Source organism: Panthera uncia, chromosome B4 (genome assembly GCF_023721935.1).
Source record: "Panthera uncia isolate 11264 chromosome B4, Puncia_PCG_1.0, whole genome shotgun sequence".
In the NCBI taxonomy this organism is placed as follows: Eukaryota; Metazoa; Chordata; class Mammalia; order Carnivora; family Felidae; genus Panthera; species Panthera uncia.
The window spans coordinates 48,754,433-48,772,858 of record NC_064809.1 but is presented as its reverse complement, the minus strand read 5'-3'; positions in this window follow the sequence as shown (position 1 = coordinate 48,772,858).

Sequence of the window (18,426 nt, the reverse complement as noted above, 5' to 3'; positions counted from 1 at the left end):
GCTGACAGCTCGGAGCCTGGGGCCTGCTTCGGATTCTGTGTCTCCCTTTCTCTCTGCCCTTCCCCTGCTCATGCTCTGTCTCTCTCTGTCTCAAAAATAAATAAAAACATGTTCTAAAATATCTGTTATTAAAAGGAGATATTGTGTCAGGTAAGATAGAACCATTGGGTGAGCCTCAAAAGCCAAAGGAAACAGGTAGTTATTATTTCAGGCTTTAATAAAAGAAAGTCTTGTTGGATTTCTGTTTTTAATTATTGATGTAGCAAAAAAATAAAATGATGTGGAGAAAAATAAATGTACACACTTGGTGCTAAATAAATGCTTTCGTAATGGTCACGGTTGATAGTTGATCATACAGAAGATGCTGCATTATTCCATTTATGAGGTGTTCTCTTCTGCATCACTTGTACATCCAGACAGTAATTGTAAGCCTGTACATCATACATGTCAACAAATACATCACCAGTGGCATTACAGGGTTTCAGGTCTGGCTTTCACATTTTCCTATGATAGACATACATATGGAAACAATAATCCTCCTTAAAAATCAGATCGTTTAGATATAAAATAGAGAAGTATGTCATATTAATTTTCAAATTTAGACTATCTCGATTAAAACAGATGTAACTTTAAAAATGGAAGCGTGTGAATATAGCAAGCAATTTTGCAACTGATAGCTGAGAATGCACTAATCTATTTAAATATATTTTCCTTTTATCAATCTATGGGATTCTGGAACCTAGTTATCACTTCAAACCGATAAAATTTGGATGGCACTATTTGAGCAGTCTCAAATCTTTGACCCTGCCTTGGCATGCGGTTGCAGGATAAAGTTAGCTTTACTTTCCTTAAATGAACAGGAGCAGACTTTTTTCAATCCCTGCTCATTACCCCTCAAATCATTTTGAGCCAATTCATAGCCACTGCTTTGCTGTATATCACTCTAAATCATGGGTATAAAAAATAGTTTGGAGGGAAAAAAATTTAAACGGTAGCAAAATGTCAGTTTCAAGGGGTGTTAAAAGGAAATTTAATCAACTTTCAACACATTGAACACCACCTTGGCATTAGACATCATAGATTTCCTTCTTACCTCCAACTTCTGAGGCTTATTATTAAATACTTTCACAGCAGCAAGATCACAAAAACATTAGACTGCTTGCTTACAGGTATATCCGACTTAGTAAACTTAAAGGGACACGACCAAGGCTGGTAAAGCTGAAATTAGACCTATCGGCTTTATTCTGAAGCTTGGGCGTGCACAGTACGCTATCTGATTCACTTTGCCTGCCAGCTTTGTTCTCTTGAGCCAGCAGGAGGGATTGACACTTAGGAGGATCTTTCTCTTTTAACCTGCGTGCTGCTCCTGACAGCTAAGCTGGGCAAGTGGAGCCTGGCAGACAGCTAGGACCCTAGGTTTGTTGTTATGGGTAACTGTTCGGAAATTGGCATTTTAGCCATGCACCTTGTGGCAATTAGTTCAAAATCAGGAGAATTACTTAAACTACATGTATGACTGCCAGCATAATTTGTGGGGTCTGGTACAAAATGAAAATCCAGGCCCCTTGTTCAAAAATGATTAAGAATTTCAAAATGGTGATAGCAGAGCATTAAACCTAGCAAAAGGCCTTCTAAAATAAACATAATCAATGTGTGACTACATACACTGTGCATCCATGAAGATGGCTATGTTACACAATTGTTCCTTGACTGAAATACACTTATATGATTGCAGCAGAAATCATTAATGTGGTTATATTAATAGCCTTACAAATAAATATATATAAATGACAGAGAAATAGCTTACTGAACTCTTCCTTATGTACAAACCCAGTCTAGGTGAAGAATAAAGAATCCAGGAAAATAGGAATTTTTCTTGTAATTTTAAAATGGCACACGGCGCCTACATGGTTCAGTCGGTTAAGCGTCCGATTTTTGGCTCAGGTCATAATCTCATGGTCCATGAGTTTGAGCCCCATGTCGGTCTCTGTGCTGACAGCTCAGAGCCTGGAACCTGCTTTCAGATTATGTGTCTCCCTTTCTGTACGCCCTTCCCCTACCTGTGCTCTATCTCTCTCTCTCTCAAAAATGAATAAGCATTAAAAAATAAATAAAATAGCACATACTGAGACAGTTTCATATTTAACTCGCATGAAATTATTGGTCTATCAAGCATCATATTCCAAAAGATCCTGAACAATGGAATGTTAATTCCTTTAGAATTCATATTCTGAAATTTTGGAATAACTTTATACTGTTTGGGTGTGGATATTTTTAAAAAGGAGTAAGCTGGTTGTCCCATTTGTGGAATATTTTAAAATTTTGTCCTAACCAAAGAAATCTAAGAACTGAGAGATTTCTAGACTGTGGCAAATTGTTAAATTTTATTTCTTTTGGTTCTAAGGAGCTGAACACTGGCTTTTGAGAATACTTTTAAACTAAATTGTCTTTCAATGTGTGATAAACTGCATATTTACCAAAGCCAAAACATTATTCATTCATCCTTTATTTATTATCTGCTATATAAAACCCTGCAAACCTTTTTTTTTTTTTTTTTTTTTTTTTTTTTTTTTTTGTAATCCCCATTTCTTATAAAAATGTTGTCTCCTCGGGGCGCCTAGGTGGCTCAGTCGGTTAAGCGTCCGACTTCAGCTCAGGTCACGATCTCACGGTCCATGAGTTCGAGCCCCGTGTCGGGCTCTGGGCTGATGGCTCAGAGCCTGGAGCCTGTTTCTGATTCTGTGTCTCCCTCTCTCTGACCCTCCCCCATTCATGCTCTGTCTCTCTCTGTCTTAAAAATAAATAAAAAAACATTAAAAAAAAAATGTCTCTTCAACAATCAAAGGTAATGTTTCATAGGAACTTCTTAAATTCTCCCAAGGTACTAAAGTTTTAAAAGTCTTTGAAGAAAGCTAACATTGAAAGAAAATAAATATTTCTAATAGGATTTTAATTATATTAGGTATAAACTTCATTTAAATATTTCTACTGTTGTGTGTCTTTACAAGGAGTTAGTATGGGCTGAAATGTAGAAATTATGATAGAGAATAAGGTCTCTTTGGACCCAATGTTTAAAAAAAAATGTATGTTCTCTTTATTCAATTAAAAGAAATTGAATACCAACTGTCCATAGAAATGTAGATACGGGGCACAGAACCTGGTTAAATGAGAGTATTTTTTTCTGGGATAATAGACCATGTGTGGTGGGGAAATAACTTTCCTATGAAATATGCCTAATAAAAATACAGACAGGATTTGGTGACAGATGAGGGACATTTAATTGGTACTAAGACGTTAAAAAGGCTTTATGGAGTGTAGGATACTTGACCTGAGTCTAGATCTAAGGTCTGAAGGACAAGTAGCCATTAGCCTGGCAAGAAAAAAAAAAAAAAAAAAAAAAAAAAAACCGTGGAAAGGCATCCAGACAGAGAGATCGGAAGGTGTAAAGACACAGATATGTATAAGAGCTTGTCATCATTCAAGGACTGAAAGATTCATGTGCCTGGGGGCTTGTGAGGCTGTGGCAAAAGTTAAGATTCTAGAAATAGTCAGAAGGCAGAACAGGAAGGGATTTCTAGGCCCTGTTAAGCAACTTGAACTTTATTTTTAATGCTTGAGGGAGTCACTGATAGATTTATTTAATTCATTTCCTCTTGATTATAAAATCAATATATGCTTATTTTAGAAAATTTGAAAATAAAACAAAGCAAGCACCACTTGTAAATTTTAAACAGGGGATTGGTCTGACCATATTTGCATGTTTGAAAGTCTTCTGTTCATTTAAACAAATGATGATGGATTGGAGCACACCTCCAACTTTGCCAAAGTTAGGCAAAATAATTCTTGGGAGTCTTTAGGGTATAGTTTAAATTGCTATAAAAAGATCCTAAAATGCAATGTTGTAAATGGGACCAAAGAATTCCACCCCCCCTCCCCCCCCCCCCACCTTAGCCTATAGTCTAGAAGCAAGCAGGTCATCTGGGGCAGGAGAAAGCCATGCTGCACAAAGTCATGCTGGAATCCAACTGGTCACTGATTCATTTTTTACTATTTTCCAGCAGAAGGGAGAAATAGGATCTTAGAGGAAGTAGATTTCTCCTTAAAGACATGAGCCAGAATTTGTACACCTCATATCTGCTCACAGAACTTGGATGAAACTTTGCCTCATGGCCAGCCAGGCCCTGCAGGAGAGTCTAACTCATGAAACCAGCAGGGAAACATGGGTGTTGGGAGGAATTTTAGAAGTTTACACCAAGAAGGACACTACAGTAAACTGGGGGAGAAATAACAAATGGCTGAACTAAGGGAGTGGCACTGAGCATGTAGAAAAAGAAATTGTCTTAATAAGAAGGAAGGGAAGCTTCCGGATTTCATAGGGCCATTTACAAAGATGGAAAACAGCAAATGGAAGCTAATTGTCAAGGAAGGATAAGGGAATATCATATGAAATGAAGCATCAAATAAAGTATCAGACATTTTGGATGTAGAAATCCGGGACTCCAAAGGGAAGCTAGACTGGAAATCAGATGGGAGAGTCACCAGATGTGGGTGGTAGCCGAAGCTAGAGAGCTTGTTGTGGCCCTTACTCCTAATGACTAAGATGAGCAGAAACAAAGACCAGACCCAGCATCAGTGAGAGAAAGGTGAGAGAAAGATGAAAGAAAGGTAGAGGAATTGAGAAGAAATAGCCAGAGAGGAAGATCAGGTAAAGTACCTCTACCAGAGAAAGAAGTAAAGTACAAGCACATCTGAAGCCACAGGTGTTAAGAATCAGTGTAATGGTAAAGAGCACAGGCTCCAGAATCAGCCCTGATTCCATTCTTTTGGATTTTTATGGGGGGACACATTACATAGCATGATTGATTATATCATTGGTCACTGGTAATGAACTCAACCTCAGCCCCTCTTCCTTCCTGGGGGGGGTGGGGAGGTGGAGCAGTTTGAGGGTGGGGTGGAAAGTTTCAACTGTCTAATTATATGGTTGGTTCCCCTAGCCACCAACCCCATCCTTAGGGGCTTCTAAAAGTCACCAAGTTAGCATAAACTCCAGTGTGGTTGAAAGGGTCTTGGTATAAGAACAAATAAATCCCTCACATCATCACTCTTATTACTTAGGAAATTCCAAGGATTTTACGAACTCTGTGCCAGGAAGAGCATTAAAGACCAAATATATATTTCTTATTATAAATTACAATATCACAATGAGGCAGAGAAAATACAAAGATTATAGGTGACTAGTTCATAAATGAATTCACATGTGATACCCTTTCTGCACATTGTTTTTGTTTTATGGAAGAAAACAGTAAAACAATAACTAATATTTATTGTGCAGTTAGTATATGACAAGCTTTACATGCATTACCTCATTTCATCTTTGTAACTACCTTAGGAAGTTAGTGCTCTTTTTATCCTTATTTTATAACTGAAGAGGCTAAGTATCTTGGCCAATGTCACATAGTTTGTAGTGTCAGAGGCAGGACTTTAATCCAAAATCCTTTCTGAAAAATAAAAATCCATTCTGTGTACAAAGTCCGTTCCATAAGAATTATAACACTTTGGGTAACACTTTCAGCTACATCAGGTTATAAAGCAGTTATTACTATTCATTATAACTTCTCAATGATTACATTGGGAAAATGGAGACTTGTTTGTTTAATATTACATCATTCTCTGTTATTCTTTTTATTTCTTTTATTCCCTACCTATGTCCCACACTGGACTAGGCCCTGGAAATGCAATAATGCATGAGGTGTGTAGCATTGTTCTCAAAAAATCCCAGTCCAATTAAATACTATAAATAGAAGATGTTTACAAAAAAGCACCTAAAAAATATGATTTTTAAAGTAGTCACATGATATTTTTACAAGGTGGTTTTATTTTTCTTGATGGGAAAGCAAATAGAAAACCCATAATAGAATAATAATAACCAATAGAAGGAAGTGAATGTCATCTAGAAAATCAAAAAGTAGAACAATGATGGCAATAATAAACTTTATTTATCCAAAAAATATTTTTTGAGGACCTATTATACATTAGGCATCATGTGTCTAGAAACAAGGTGATTAAGGGGGCCTGGCTTGCTAAATCAGTAGAGTATGTGACTCTTGATCTTTGGGTTTTGAGCTTGAGACCCATGTTGGGCTTACAGATTACTTAAAAATAATTTTTTTTAATGTTTATTTATTTTTGAGACAGAGAGAGACAGAGCATGAACGGGGGAGGGGCAGAGAGAGAGGGAGACACAGAATCGGAAGCAGGCTCCAGGCTCCGAGCCATCAGTCCAGAGCCTGACGCGGGGCTCGAACTCACGGACCGTGAGATAGTGACCTGAGTCGAAGTCGGACGCTTAACCGACTGAGCCACCCAGGCGCCCCCAAAATAAAATTTTAAAGAGCAATAGAAACAAGGCAATTAACTAGTCTCCTGAGCTCACAGTCTGCCATAGTTTGTATTAACACAAGAAATTTAAACTCATGGAAGCTCAATTTCAAAAATGGAAGTCGAATTATTGATTTGCTTTATATAACTTAAAATCTCTCTGATATAACCTGATCAAAAAGTTATACATTCAATTTTCAGGTCACCCTCCCATTCTACCACACACACAAATACTATTATTTTCATAGTTTCATAGCTGCAGATATAAGTAAGCATGCTATTATTCTCTTTAGCCGTTAAAAAAAGACATATTTTTTGTTTTATTATACCCCATACTTCCTCTTACAATAAACCCCACTTTTCTTCCCTCTTGACCAAACCCTAGTCTTCTGCGAGGAAGTGCTCCATAAAAGCAAGAGTACAGAAAGGTAACAGTGATGTCAGATGAGAGCAAATAAGAATAATAATGGTAAAAAGAGAAGAAAGTTATAATAACTAAAATCTTTTAAGTGTTTTTTTTATTTTTTATTAATTTAGAAAGAATATATAAAATACAAATTATTATTTTGTCGTAACAGTATTTTCAAAGTCAAAGAAAATATAAAAAACCTTATTAAATTCAATTCAACCCAACTCCACTTTGTTCTTATTTCATTCTGAATTTAGAACACTGAATTCCCAGTACCATTCTACATATTCTAAGGAATGCAGAATTGATGTATGATGTGTCATCTGACCTTGTAGAACATACGTTCTCACTGGGAAGAAAAATAAAACCAATATGGAATAAACGAAGAGTTGCATAAGTTTAGATATGATTAAGTATCAAGATATGAAATACAGACAATAATTACTATGTCAAGGTCAATGAAGGATGAAGCTGACATAAGATAAACTAGTTAGGAAGACTTCAAGAAAATTTATAGAATGAGTAAATTTTTATAATTAGGAAATAAGAGGAAGGACATTCCAAGAAAATGTTGAGAGGCAAAAATGGAATTAGCATGAATAATGTGTTGCCTTGATGTGACTAGAGTGTTTATGTTGGAAAGTTTGGGAGAATGATATTTAATAGGCAAGATGTGTGTCAGTTATGGACACCCTCCAATGACACAATGAAAACTTCAGACTATGAATGATAAGCAAGGGTCTGTTTGTTATAAGACAACTATTTAGGAATTGTTTGAACCTTAAGTTGATTCGGAGCAACAGTGAACAATCTCTTCCCACTAACTAGAATTAAAAAGATAATGACACAATGAAATAAATCCGAATATTTCTTTCTTCCAAAGATTTATAAAAAAGTGACAGTTTGCTGGTTTTCTACCCTAAATAAATGTCCTGTATGGCTTAGGTTTGAATATTGTATTTCTGCTTTGTTTTGCAATGTTTGGCTTTTTAAAACTGATTATGGAAAGGGACCAGTTGGAAACTTTTCATGTTTCTAGTAGCTCTTTATAGAGTAAATAGTCAATATTTAGTCAATCATTTTTAGAATAAATCCTAAATTTTAAGTGACTTAAAATTCCCTCCAAATTTCCAGAAAATGATGTGTCTTTATAAAAAGAAGAAATACGAAGAAACTTCCATATTTTATGAGATCATAGTGCTTCTAGGTTGGAACAGAGACCTTAGAAATCCCATGTCTCACTTTCCAGATGTTTTGATCACCCTCCTATGCTGGCAATTGGTCACAGACTTAGGTGTGAACTCTTAAGTTTGGTTTATTGTACATTTAAGGTGTTTTTGTTGATAATGACATGCTCACACATACACGCACACCCTACCTTCAAAAAATAGCCTTCCTGAAATTTCTAACTCTTGGTCTTAGTTTAGGGAATGGGAAGGTATAGGAGCTTACAAAAAAAGATGAATAGATGTGAACAGTGCTTCATACCATAAATTTTCTCTTCTGTAGGTTAAATATCTCCAATAATAACAATTATTGTTGTTGCTGTTATTGTTTACCATTTCTCATATAAACACATGTAAAACCTTTTATGATCTTTATAGCCTCTATTGTATGAATAGTAAACAAATAATAATTGCTTGTTGATCGCTTACATCCCAAAAAAAATTCAAAAGTTTTAATCCAACATTGATGATCACCTCCAGTTTTATCTCAAAATAACTTAATGGCTGTTTCCCCTATTATTTCCTTTATGCAACTCAAGCTGCCACTAAAAAGAGTTTATAATTCTCCTAATATCTTTGTTTTACAGTTTTTGTCCTCCTTCTTTGGAATACAGCCCCACCTGTCTTTCCTTTTGACTGTATCCCAGTTTATCTACCTTTACAGAACAATTCAACTTAGTTCCCACCTACAAATCTTTCCTTATCATTTTTGCTGGAGGAAATGTCTCTTCTCTCACTCTAATTTTATTAACATTATTTTTTAAAGCAGTGCTTATGTTTTACCTTATACTGTAGCTATTTATACATACATCCTACTTTCTTGATGGAAAAAATGGAAACTCAGTCACAAATAAATGAATAAATAAGTGAATACTTATGAGTTATTTGAAATTCACTTATCATCTTAATCATACTCTTCCAGAAGCAATCAAATCTGTTGTTTTCTTTTTAAATTTCTATACCAAGAATCCAAGACAAAAATCTGAAAAACACAGTCTAAAATGTTCTGGAATGTTGTGTATATTATAAATGTTCTAATTTAACCAAAGATGTGTACATAAACAATACATATATGTGTACACACAAATATAAAACCAACTCTCACATATGGAGAGAGAGGGAGAGACTCTACACTAATAAAACATTTGTTTTTCAATCACCTTAGACTACTTTTTTCCTTTTTGTATGTTAGCCCTTATTTCCAATATTCCATACATGGCTTAGCACAATGCCTTGAATATAATAAGAACTAAATAAATATTTTTCCAATTAAACTGCACTGCTGAATATAATGACCTAACTATATGAGTTGGTATTTATTTCTAGCAATTTTATCACCACTTTGATCCCTTGTTGCCATCTTGTAAAATCTTTTTGGGCACCCTGGAACTTTCAACCAATGTGTTGGCACTCCCTCTCAAGATATCTAAAAATTTGATTAGCATGCCATCGTATATCCTCAAACAAGTCATTAGTAAAAATGCTGATATATCCTGCAATTTCCTGTTAGAGATATCCCTCTGGGGTGATAATGTATTCATAATCAGAACTCTTGAAATGCAATCATTCCACCATCAAACTATTTGATTATCTGACTCACATATTTCCTTCATGTTCACAGTTTGGTTGCTGCTGGGAAGTTCAGCTTAGTCAAGGTTTATGTTTCTCAAACCTTTTCCATCTGGGTGGGGAAGAGAGAGGACAAGTGATTAGCTCTTACCAATGTAATAATTTGGGACATGGTACACATGACTTCGAGGACAAGGAGCTTAAGAAGTAGCTATCATCTCCTCCTCTCTTCCCCCTTCAGCTGGCTTGAGCAAGCGAGCACAGTGAACTTAAAAGGCATTTGTTAAAGTTAGATGAGCCATAAAATAGAAGGAGCCTGGCTCTCTGAAACTAGCCAAAAAGACCTAAAGGCAAGTTAGCTTAGAACTTTTGGGAAAAAAATTTCCTGGTGATAAAATGCCCCTTGAGGAGAGGCTCAGGGACTTTTTGCTGCGATGACCATATTACTTCCTATGAGGGAAGGTTCAAAGACAAAGGCCGTAAAATGGCAAAATAGAGGGTTCAAAGGAGTTCGAATTCTTGAAGAAGTCTTTAAGCCAAAGAAACATGTCTGTGTTTGAGGCCTTATATTTTTATCAGTCTAATAATACTACCATAAAATGACAGGTTAGTCTAGCATCATTTATTTTCATTTAATATGTTTACTTGTGATTTCAACTTCCTTTTCTTTCTGTCAGTATTTTTTAATATTAATTTAAAATTTTAATTACAAAATTTTGTTCAAATGTAATGTCAAAATCATTTGTGTATAGTTTGTTAAACCCATTCTTTGTAAAAACTATGTTTTTGCATTTGACAGAATTCAATGACTCTTCCAGACCTGAAAATTATTCACTCAACATTAGCTATTTTTTTTTCCTTAAAAAAAAACCTTCTATTATACCAGAGGAACAAGAAAGACATATAAACTCAGTAGATTACCAAAAATAATCCAGTCTTATTCCAAGTCACATGGAGTATAGAGATGGTATAAATATTAATTACTGGATCACTTTGAGTCAGTGTCAACCTACTTTGCATACACCAGAAATTATCCTTTAAAACACTCTTACTTCTCTCATATACCCTTCCCTTCATTGCATTCCTACCTCCCCACCCTGTCTTCATCTTGATGCCACGCCTCCTTTCTTTGTCAGAAAATCCCTTTTGCCTTGGAATATTCACCCTTTCATAGTAGTCCACCCATATGATAAACAACCTCTCCCATATAATACTGGATCTCTCATAGCACAACCACCAACAAAACTAGCTGATGCCTCTAGGTTTGCTTTTCTTTTTCAAGATTGCTTTGGCTATTTGGGGTCTTTTGTAGTTCCATACAAATTTTATGGATTGTTTGTTTTAGAGTTACAGGCCAGTGTCCCTGATGAACATGGATTGTACCACCACCACTCGACACCCAAAAAACATATAACCCAGTTAAGAAATGAGCATAAGATATGAATAGACATTTTTCCAAAGAAGACCCACAGATGGCTAACAGACATATGAAAAGGTGTTCAACGTCACTGATCATCAGGGAAATGCAAATCAAAACTACAATGAGGTGGGCACAATCGACATCACCATTACCATGAGTCCCATGCTAATAAGATATTCAGATTCCAAAATTCTGATCTCAGATTTAATGGTGAAATAGCCAATTATGGATGGGAACCTAACTGCCTAGAACTATGGAAGTGGCAGTTGACTTTTCATTAATGTATTATCAGACCTCTAAGAGTCTTCTTGTCAGCTATGGTTAGGAAGGGTTTTTGTTTTTTGGTTGAAAAGTTTTAAATGGACATTTTAGAAATTCATAGGCATTCTTATTTGTGTAGTCTGTAAATGAATTTTTCAGTTCTACCTTTCTGAAATACCAATTCTATTTAACCTATTAAATGGATTCCAATCTAACTCCCATTTTTCTCTCTAAAACTTGTTCAAATTCTCTTTCTGCCAATTAATAGTTGAATGATCTTTTAGAAACATTTTAATGTTTGTGCCTGTTTTAGTTTACCTGAGCCTCAGTTTACTTACCTGTAAAATGAGAATCCAAATGCCCATCTTTGTTGATAATTGACTGGATATAATGAGATGATATAAGTAAAGCGCGGATATTTAAGAAAAAGTAGTAATTATTCTTTTTGGCATTTCTAATTCTCTTTATGCTTTAGATCACATTTCCAAAGGAATTTCTACTTCACAACATAATTATAATTAGTTTTTTGGCTTAACTGCTTTAAATCGATGCTGTCATAAATTGCTAATTTTCTAAGAACTGAATTAAGGTAAGGTAGTCTTAAAGTAAAATTAAATTGTTGTTTCTTATTTTACTAATTCCCAGGAAAAAGTAAAATGCTTTCCTAAATTTTATACTTTTATTTTATGCTTTTCTCCCTATAAATTTGGTACTGGTAGTGTTTGCCAAGTAGCACAAGCAGATGATATAATGAAGAAACTACTAGAGAATTAATAGGAATAGACAAACTGGGAAGCATCATTTCTTACAAGTAGTTTTTATTAGTTCTCAATGCTGAAATTTGCATAAATTAATATTTTCTGCTAGTTACATTGTTCTTAGTGTACCTGATAAAGTTGTGTATAGATTCCTATTCTTTGTCCTCTCTAAAGAGCACCGTGGCTTCTTGATGGCTTTGAAAATACTCCATTATTCAGATGATGCAAAAATTCAAAGATATCTTTCTGATTGATATACATTAATAAGGCTTTAGTTTTTTCAAGAAAAAAATATCTTAGCAGAAGAAATTTTTCTGACAAGAGATAATTCATTTTTTTTATTAGTGTCCCTATTTTAAGAGGGTGATATTTGAATAGGAAAACAAGAAATAAAAACAACTAATACAATCAAGTTTTACCACATAGAAAAATAATTCATTAGTGTTTAGACTGTGTTTTGGTATATTCTTAGAATGAAATAATGAGTCATATACATAAATGTCTTACAGATAAAGAGAAAGGTACAGAGCAGAAAGACCTTATTCTTTCAGTCAATGAATTGACCAAAATAATTTTCAGAAGGCTGTTGTGAAACAGATAACAAGATCCAATCTTCCAAAGATTATGTTACCACCCTGCCTTAAAAATGTGGTCCCTATGTGTGGCAGTAAGCATTTAATGGAGTCTGTGTCATAAGGTGTAGAAGTCATCCTTTTATCCCATGGATATAGTCAAAGAGATGAGAGCTATGAATTCTGCAACCACATGAGACCAGGTCACCAAGAAAGAAACATTTTATCTAAAAAAAAAAAATCTTTCTCTAAAAGGTCCTTTAAACTACTCTCTGCTGACCTATGAGGAGTCACTTGATAAATTACGTATACTTAGCTATAGCTAATTTCTATCAATTTAAAATAAAACAATCATTTTCTATGTACAGAATAAATGTTTTTTACTTATCAAAAGATTTTATTGCATAGAAGTCCTCTAATTTGTAATGCAATTTGAACTTTTTCTATGTGATTATTTTGTATTTTAGCACTTCTAAAATTATAGAAACATTACCTTTAAGGAACTCTAATTTTAGATTTTATTTTCTTCTTTTACATGAAAATATAAAATAAACTTTTAAGTTAAATTACATTTAATAGGTTCCAAAATGGTGTACTAGAGAGAGTATGTGTTTTAAAAGATAATCACTTTCTGTGGTATTTAGGTAAAATGGTCTTTATGATTTGGGAATTCATATTTATGGGAACATTAAAAATTAGGGAGTATTTGGCAGAAATGCAATAAAATAAAATGTGAGAAGATTAAATCTTTTAGAAAAATCTGAAAAAATGATTTAGAGCTAGAACAATAATTCATCCTTCGGATATAACTCAGTAATGAGAATGATGGAACTTCTCCTTCACCTTTGGTAGAATTAGAAAAGACATAGCTTGAAGAGAAGAAAGACAATAAAAGGAGGGAGGATGAGAATCATTCCCAATTATCTTCAATTAGGAATGTGGTAGTCATCTCAACTAAGGCCTACTCCTCTGCTACAAGGATTTTACCAAAGTTCTCAGTTTCAGTTCTTTATAAGAAAGGTTCAATTTATCACCTACCTAGATATTTTAAGACATTGGTCAGACATATCCCACCCCCATTTAAAAAACAGTAAAACTGAGAAATCAGTTTACTGTGCTCTCAGCACCCTTTCAGACAAGTGCACTCTGGAAAACCTGACCTTCCATCTTGCCTGGGAAGCTTTGCTAAGCTCCCTCTGTAGGCTGTCAGGTGTGCATGCATGGGTTTCCAAGACCCCCAATGCCACCTGGCTCATGTCATCCCACTCCTCACTTCACTGACTCTTCTATTTTCTGCCCAAGTTTCCTGAGGTAAAGACAAACAAAAAATAAAACCAAAAAACAAGTTTCCTGAAAATGATAGTTTCACAGAAAGTTTCTCTTTGTAAACATCTAAACCTGGAATTGGCTGAGGAAGAAAAGAATGACATGTAATTGTCTAGAATCAAGATTTGAGGGAAAACATTTTTCTTTGCTTTCAGAACTGTAGATAAAAGGCCAAGTCCATAAGAAGAGTTACTATCATTTACTCCCATTGCAAGGTCACCTGAATGTTGCTCAACAAAACCCTTTAATTTTTGGTCAACTTTGTTTGTTGATAAAGGAAGAAGCACCAACTTAGGAGTCAGAATATGAGACTGATACAATCAAATAAGGATTAAAGGAGACAATATTGGAGAACTACTTTGCAGGGTACCTAACATTACTATTATTACCACACCAATAATCATAAGTACCAAAAGCCTATTTTCAAATATTGGCCTTGCCACCTACTGGATTTGTGATAGTGAGCAAATTAATAAACATTCTGAGCCTCAGTTTCCACTCTGTAAACTGGGAATAATATCTACCTAAAAGGTGGTTAGGAAAATGAATTCAGCCTGTTTTTTTGGTAAGCTCTCAATAAACTGAAACTACTATTTATTTATGATTGATTAGAGTAGGACAAAGAAAAGACAGATTTCCCACTAGGATGAAGGAATTTGTGATATAGGTAATAGTGGAACCTTTTTTAAAAAGTCAGTTTATTACTTGAATGTCTGAGTAAAGGCAAGGGAAAAGAAAGATAGAAAATGAAGAGAAAAAAAAGAGCATTAACATACAGTCTATAAAATACGTTCCTTAATCAGCCATCCATATTTATTAGATTTTTAAAAAGCATCCATTGCCTTAAAAGGTTTTTGAGAGCTGCGCTATTTTTAATAAAGTCTCATGTGAAGCACCAAATAAGCTCTTAAAAAGCCTGGAAGTGCAATTCCATTCAATTTCTATCAATAGGAATTGCCCAGGTGTAATGTGCTTCATGCAGCACACATCCAGGGAATGAACCCACTGCATTCTTAGGCGGTGAAGGCTTTGCGGTGCCCTTCCTGGGGAGCCGTTCCCAGAGTGTGTTGGAAAAGATCAGAAAGCAAATATGGAAATGACTAGCATCTTTTGATTTTAAAATGCACCTTGTTGTGCATTTACCTGGTTGACATATGAATGAAGAAGACTCAAAGCATCAAGACTCGCGAAGTAAGGTTTCATAAAAAAGTACTACTTTCTTCCCAGATGTAACACAAATAGCTAAGCTGTTAGTAGATGCTTTTCTCTCTTTTATGATTTTAGGAGAGGAAATAGGTTAATTCTTATAAGCAGACCAATTTTTAAAATATGGCATGTTTTGGCTGTAGATTTTTATAAACATTTGGTTTCTATTATTCATTGCAAATTTGTTCTTACATATTAAAAATGCCTACTTTGTCTTTTTAACAGTCATGTAACTAGTGTGTGTTTGATATAAGAGGAATGTTTTATAATATATATATATATATACATATATATATAACATTGCATTATATGTACTCAAACCTAAAGTCAGCCTAAATTAATTTTCAAAAAGTTGTAAAATACCGTGTTCAGATTCTGTTCTCTCCAATGGATTAATCTGAAAAACAACTGGGACTCAATTTAGAATTTCCTGGCAGCGAGCAAGAGAAATGTCAAACTCACAGTTTTACTTTATTGAAGGCCCTCTTAGGAGTCCAGTGGAAAGAACTGTGTGTGCCTGGTAGCCAGAGAGCAGTGGGAGGTAATATTTAGTTTATTAATGTGTCTTTGATTTTTTTCATAGTGTTGATGCCTAGTATTAAAAACCAGGACCTTGATCCAATTTTCCCCTCGCCCTCCCTCTAATGGAAAAGAGCTATGAAAAACAGATAAAGTTAACAAGATGTTGCATAAAATCAAAGTGCATTTCAGTAATCCCAAGATATTCAATACATTCCATTTGCTTGTGCATTGGAATGGCTCAGTAAATTATGTTCCACTTGTAAATATTGAATTTTAATATCCAAGTGCCAACAGTGCACAACATTCTATATATATTAGATAACATTCTTGTCCTCTGGAAGCTTAAGTTTTTAAAAAACAAAACTAATAATTTATATTCTTGATGTTTTCCTTATTTTATCTTTTATTAAAATGGCAAGAGCCATGCACTTATTAGCTGTGTATTAGATCTAAGTTGCTTTACCTTTTATATTGAATTGGACTAGATTTTGAGAAATCTACATAAGGGTAAAAGGTGAATCTAGGAATCCAGAAAATTGTATTGCTAAATCAGATATAAGCTAATAAAACTGTTGATAATAATTTAGACAATTGGTAAACAATTGGTAAAATAAAATTATAGTAGATTTTTTGTTGTGTTCTATCAATAAACTCAAAAAGCAGCCACCAAAATATCGATGAAGCACATAAGTCTTTTGCTGAAATACTAACTGGATTATGAAAATTAATTGTATTATTTAATGCTTTACTGAGAATATTTTAGTGGGATGAGATGAAGAGGAGTAAATGACCTGGAGATATGCCTGAAACTTAATTTTCATCTATTCAGACACTAGCTACCTAGTCTTCCATATGATACCACCAGAGTATAAATTACTAGTTCTAAAGGGGGAATCTTTGGGAAAACCCATGTGGCCTAAATTACCTAAATGACAACAAAGTTCTCTTGAGCTTCAGGTTATTGGTGATCAAAGGAGAAGTTTTGTTTTGCTTTTGGTATATTTTGTAGACTAATGTTTGGGGACTTTTATTCCTTTGTTGATTAGAAAAACACTTTATTTTTTAAAATATTATTTGTATAATGTTTTGTTTAGAACTGCTTTTTCAGTCCATTGATAGTCCTTATGCCAATGCTTAAATTCCAATCTTCATTCAACTCTATTTCTCTCCTATCATCCCCCTCTATTTGGGAGAGGTTTTGTTCTTGGCTTACATAACTTCAGGCTGCCAAAATAAAATATGGGTCTATACTTGATTCACAAAATAGATGAGTCAAACTCATTGTGCTGACTTCCTTATGTTTTGTTGTTTTGGTTTCGCCTGAAAGAATTTTGATGACGCAGTATAAACTTAAAAGAGATGATCACTGCTCACCTTCCGACACCACTTTTGATGAAAGATCTGCTGCCAAGACTCTGTTGAGAGGCAGGTGCCATGTTTTATACCGTGCTTGGTCAAAATAAATATAACAGGAATGGCACGAGGTGAGTTGAGGCCACAAGAAGTCAAGATCCATTTGCAAGTTTAACTTATGAGAAAATAGAAGCAATCACTAGATAGAGCAGGTGGTCTTCAGGGAAAAATGAAATAGAAGTGTGGATTCATTGAAAGGGAAGGAGTGACCAAGACAAAAGGACAGAGTGTGAGCATGGCTTTGCCGACCCCGGAAGAAGTATGAGAAATGTTGTTGCTTTCTTTTAGCTGACTTTGGGGTTCACATTCTAGTAGGTATGTCTTTTTATAGAACTCCTTCTTAGTTGAAGTAATTTGAGTCATTATTCCCTACAATTGAGAAAAGTCCTCACAAAGTAACTGTGGACAATAAGAAACTGAGTCTTGAAATATTAAGTAAAATTGGGAAATCACACAACCATTGGTATCACCTTGTACAACCTTTACATGTAACAGATGTTTACAAAACATGGACATTGTGCTTAAAATGATATCATAAAGAGTATATATATCAAAATGTTAATAGATGGCCTGTCCTTAATGAAAGGACATTCATTTCAGTGAATCTTACTGATATTCTTTAGGGTAGGGATCAGCATGCCTGTTTTACAGATGAGGAGACAGTTGTTTGCCCAAGATTACATGGCTGATATGTCTTTTTCTGCCAAGTTAAAACTCTTTGTAAATAAATTATTGAGAGGTGTGGTGACTGTAGAATTCTCTGTTACTATGGTATGCTATCCTTCTAAAACTAACCTAGCGACTGTAAGTAGTTTTAAAAAATAACACCATACACTTGTAGAAAATATTTCTGTTTTTCACGTCTATGTGAAGAATTTACTTTAAAAAATTCTCCTAATGATTTGGTTTGGAGGGAAATGAGGCTAACGAGGATGATAATGAAGTGGCGGTGGCGGTGATGATGAGTGCCTAAATGCCTATTAGTCATCTCAAAATGAATGCTCCTCAAGTACCTCACTTGGCATTCCCAAAACAGAAATCATCTTGCATCCCAAATATGCACTCTGCCAATAATTCCCAAACTCAGAAACAGACTTGTTCTAGCCTCCTCTGCTTAACTCACCCCCGACATCCAAAAAGTTATGGTCCTTTACACCATCTGTCTTCTGAGTGTCTAGGAACAGCCACCCAAGTCCATGACTCCACGTACTGCCTCTGCTTAGACCATCAGCATCTCTCTCTTTTGAATGTCTGAGTAAACCTGCTAACTAGACCTTCTGAATCCCGCCTCTTCATCTCAGGGCAGAATGCTTCTAAACCCTTTTTGCCCTAGGCAAAGTGAGCTATCCCAAATGAAATTTAAACA